Genomic DNA, 5,051 nt, shown 5'->3' on the forward strand with positions numbered 1-5,051 from the left:
CCGAGGGACCGGCCCGGCACAGTCGTCACTTGTGAAATTGTCACCCCCTGTCCACACCAGCAGACCTGAACTCCCGAAAAGCAGAAGAGACCATCAGACAGCGAAAATCCCAGAAAAGAGCAGTAGGTGTGCTTGTCTGTGTGGGGGTATAGTACCCCGTCTCCGAAAGGCGAGCGCCTGCCGTGTGCGGGGGGTGGGGACGCGCTAGTCTGGCACGCGGGGGACTCCGAGAGGCTGCACGGCCCGGGACTTGCATGCGTGGGGCATTCTGGTCGTCTTAAACCTGCCGCGTGAGGGGGTGGCGGTTGGACTTTGGGGCGTTGTCCGGGGACCTCCGAGGAGATGGGGGAGCCGCCCGCACAGAGGCAGTGTCCTGGTGGGGAGCGGCCGGGTCTGAGTCAGCCCAACCTGGGGCAGGGGCTGTGGAGAAGCCGTCCGCACCCCGCCCCCAAAACGGCAGCCTGCACTCACCTCCGCAGCAGGGAAATGAATTCGGTTTTTACAGACAACACCGCAGCCGCCCCGTCGTGTCCCAGCAACTCACGCTGCCTCCGGGAGCCACTTTGCAGGCGACGCTCAAGCAGCTCACAGGAGGCCAGCAACTGAGATGCCTCCAGCGCCTCCACCTGGGACCCAGGACAGCTGCTCCTTCTCCCAAGAGGCTGTCAGAATAAGTTCCCCGTCGTCGCAGCTGCCACCACATGCTGCTCAGCGGCGGCTCTGGCCTCTGCCCCGCACCTTCCCAAGGCCAGCACACTCTCCACTGTCACACCCGTGGGTCAGTTGCTCAGCTACTGTGACAAACTACCACGCACTGGGAGGCTTAAACAGGCATTTATTTTCCCACAGACCTAGAGGTTGGAAGTCCAAGATCAAGTGCCAGCAAATTTGGTTTCTGGTTGGGATTCTCCTCCATGTGAGCGAGCAAGGGAGCTCTCTGCTGTCTCTTCCTATAAGGCCACCAAGCCTGTGAACTCAGTTCACTTTAGTTACTTCCGTGGAGGCTCCATCTCCAAATACAGCCACCCTCAGGGCTCAGGACTTCAACACAGGAACGTGGGAGTGGAGACAAAACCATTCGGTCCGTGACAATGCCCATTCCGGGTGGCAGTCCCAGCCAGACTCCCCTACACGCTCGGGCTCTTCCAGATTTGAGAGCCAGCCTGCGCTCGGGAACCCAAAGTCCCTCCTTACTGTGGGCAGTTCTGCCCGGGCTGTTTGGCACCATGGCCCTGGTCACTTTCAACAGGGACCATAAGGACACTCCATTCTCGTTGCCCCTTTGGAGTCAGACGGATGCTTGGTGGTGTCACTCACTCACCTGTGACCTTGGGAGAGAACCTCTCAGAGCCTCGGCCATCTGGTCTGAGAAACAAGTACAGTGATGACAGATGAAAAATAGATAGTGAGACCTCCTGGCAGAGAGCATGACACATGCACTGGGTTCCTAACTGTCACTTGTCCCTCGATGTCCCTGGGCCCTTTTTCTCCCCTGTACAGGGTCAGCGTCCGGCGTTAATAATCTGTCCACGCCTCCGGTGCTCGTCAGGGCCGTGACCGGGGCCCTGGCCATGTGTGCATAGTGGGAGTGTTTTCTGACCCAAAGTCCAGGAGTCTGAACAGACGGCCTGGGGCCTGCAGGCGAGCATAATAGGTCATAATTCCTTCTCTCTAAATCTGAGCACAAATTGGACAGTTTGTCGCAAATGACTGTGCGAACAGTGCATGACGTGGGTGCGTTGCTGGCATTTCAGGCGGCCGAGGATAAATTGCTCTGCTAACCAAATTTATTATGTCGCTCTGCGTGCATTCTTTAATTTTACCTGCCGGTTGTGGACATTGGGCGTGCACTTCCTCGATAAAGCAAGGTTAACATCTGCATTTGCTCCGGTCCCTTCGGCCAACCTGGCTGAACGTCTGACCTGCTCCGTGTCAGACCAGAGCGAGACAGGCCGCCGCAGCGGGGCCAGGGGCCAGTGCACTTCAGATGGCACCGTCTTCCTCGCTGCCCCTGAGCAGACCATGTGTCTCCCTGACCCGAACTTGCTCTTCCTTTTACCCAGCTCATCCGTCCTTCCAGGCCCAGGCCGAGCTTTGGCCCTTCTCCCACTCATCGCCGCAGCCAGCTCTGGTTGCGCTGTCCTCGGAATTTCTGCTACGGTCAGAATCTCTCATTTCGCCCGTGATTGTTCTGAAGTTCTTTCACAGGCCCGTTTCTGACTCTCAGATACAGTGTAAGTTTCTAGAGAACAGAAATCATATTTTATATTTATTTATTGACCGCCCAAGCTCTTGGCACAGGGCACGTGCCCCATGGTGATTTCCTAGGTGATCGAAACGCTCCTAGGATGCGTCGCAGTGCCTGTGGCCCCGTGGGACTCTTGAAGGCCTCGCTGTTTGGCACTAGGTTAAATGAATGCTCGGTGAACACACAGCGATCTGATTTCGCTGTGTGGGGGGCGGGGGGGCAGGCGCAGAGACACAGAAGACGAGAAAATGCAGAATGTCAACAGAACTATCTGGGGACTAAGATTAGTATACATTGCTTTTCATTTCTTCGATTCTGTGCTTCTGTAAAGTATTTGCAAAGATTTTAGTTTGGGTGAGGTAGACCCACGTGAACAGAAGTATTAGGAATGAGTGAGGTACTGAAATTGATAAGTGATGACTATTTGAAAAGGCTCAGTACAGGGAAATAGAAAGTTTGCGATGAATTAGGTTTGGGTGTGTATGATTCTTTATGGATCTGTTCCAGTGTTTCCCAAAGTGTGTTCCACGGGACACCAGTCCTGCCGCAGGTGCTACATTTAAATAATACAGAAATTAGCCATTCTATAGCTGCTCTGCGATAATTCACAATATCCATTAGCCCTGAATATTCCGATAGGAACCTGTCTATGGTCTGCCTTGCATTTTCCAACCTTCTCTGATCATGGGAAATATTGTTCTTTTTTTTTTAATAATAGTATGGATTTTAGTTTTGATTGTCTCTATTTTGCTTGTGTATTAACAGCCCCTTGGTTAAATGATCCAGAGAGCTTACAGAGTTAGAGAATGATTTCTTTAATCCAAACCTAGGAGCTTCTTAAGACAATGTTATGTGATTTGATGATTTTCTCTTTTATTGTTAACAGCTACGTAGCATCAGTTATCACTTAATTCTTTCATTTTTTTAGGCAAGGCAACCCTTGGTTGACCTCGCAGATTGCAAGGACCTTGTCAGCTTATAGTCCCTTATTTATTTATTTTTTTTTTACGCCTATAGCACCTAGTTTTCCTCGGTGGTCTCCCATCCAAGTACTAACCAGGCCCGACCCTGCTTAGCTTCCGAGATCAGACGGGATCGGGCTTGTTCAGGGTGGCATGGCCGTAGACAGTTCTTTCAGTTTCAAAACTTTATTTTCCATACTGAAAAACTAAGCGGAAAAAACATGTTGCGAGCCCGAATTTATTCAGCCTCCTCCAGACTCCATTCTTAAGCAGAACTGCATTTTATTTCTATGTGGACTTTTTTCCATCCCCATAATTATCTTTTCAGTGTGAGTTTTTGCCAGTTTTTGACACCGATAGTTGAGAAATCTCCCTAACCCTCAGCAAAACCTGAAAATGACCTCATAATGAAAGGTCGCAGAGGCTGACCCCAAATGTCAGGTGGTCAGTGGATAAACTGAAATGCGTGTGCGTCAGTCTGAAACTGGGTTTGCCTTCAGCTGCGAGGACTCTGTGAGCAAGCCAGGATGGCTGGGGCGGAGGGCAGAAGGCAAGAGGACGCGGCTCTGCCTGCCTGCTTCTGCCCTACCCCGCCTCCCCTGCCCTGCGGCTAGGACAGAAGCAGACGTGTTGGAAGCCCAGAAGGCGGTTTAGCATTTGCTTATCCAAGGGCTGGATCTACACGCACACGAAAAATAACAGGAAGAGAGAGATTAAACATTAATAAAGCACGTAATGAAGCACAATGTAGATGGTGTCAAGCAGGATTTGGACCAGTAACGGACATTATCTCTCCTTGACTAGCCACATAAGGCTCGCGATTGCCTGTAGCTAAAGCAGATACAGCCAGGGCTGGCGATTAATGATGAGGTTAGCTGACCCCTATGTGATGGGCTATCTCGAATCAGGATTTCGCCTCATTGAATTATTACGTTTCAGGAAGTATGATATGCAAAATTTGGTTTAAGGCTGTTAAAGTTACTTAAAGTATTAAGTTTAAACAAAATACGTAGAGTACGTTTGACCCCAGGATATTGCGTCTTCATCTCCTGTACCCTGTCGTGGAGGTGGCCTCTGGGCCGTGTCTGCAGCTAAGTGCCAGGCCGACCATGTAAAAGGCGTCTCCCAGCTCTGTTTAGATTTCCGGCTGACTGACACCACATAACCATGAATGAAAACCAGACAGTGGAAAATAACACCCTTTTCCACCTTCTCACTTGTCTGTGGGAACAAGGCCTCCGGCTGCAGCCCGGCGAGGCCTTTCGCAGCCCCAGCTGCCCGGTGCTACTAAACCCGGTGTGGTTTTAAGTAATGCTTCAGGTTGGCGGAGGCCATGGGGGGATGGGGGAGGGACAGTCAGAGCAAATAGATATGAGGGAGAAGATGATGTTGGCCATACAAGCAAAATAAGATGAGAACCAGGCATCTCTGCCTTTAAGTGACAGGCAAGGCGGGGCTTCTGTCCATGTCCTGGGAGCTTTTAGAGGTCGAGGCGTGTGGCCCCTGAGGTGGCAGTCCCCAGCCCCTAGCACAGGCTCCAGTGGGACTCTGCCCTTCCGTGCGTTCTGCAGAAGTGTCTACCCCAGGCTGGCGTGCGCACACGTGGCCTGTGAAATGCGGATTCCGGTTCGGGAGTTCTGGGTGGGGCCTGAGATGGCGCATTTCCAACACCTGCGGTGTGGGGTGTTGATGCTGCCAGCCCCGGGGCCACACTAGGGGGTCAAGATTCTGAGGATGAGAAAACCAGCGGAAACGCTCCTGCTTAAGGCCGTTTCGGGAGCCGCCCCCGCATCCCCGGGGCGCTGGCCGCGGCCGTGGGGCGGGGCGGGGCGCCCAGGCGC

The 5,051-nt window shown here is 52.6% G+C and overlaps 1 protein-coding gene and 1 pseudogene across 1 annotated transcript in view; one reads left to right on the forward strand and one right to left on the reverse strand.

The window, feature by feature from the left end:
• The window catches only part of SLC35F3 (solute carrier family 35 member F3), a 72,296-nt gene that overhangs the window by 14,579 nt on the left and 52,666 nt on the right, over positions 1-5,051 (forward strand). The gene's annotated exons all lie outside the window — the stretch shown is intronic.
• Positions 3,257-3,375, reverse strand: LOC111728923 (annotated as a pseudogene).

The sequence above is a fragment of the Pteropus vampyrus genome, unplaced genomic scaffold (assembly GCF_000151845.1).
Source record: "Pteropus vampyrus isolate Shadow unplaced genomic scaffold, Pvam_2.0 Scaffold237, whole genome shotgun sequence".
NCBI classification, from domain to species: Eukaryota; Metazoa; Chordata; class Mammalia; order Chiroptera; family Pteropodidae; genus Pteropus; species Pteropus vampyrus.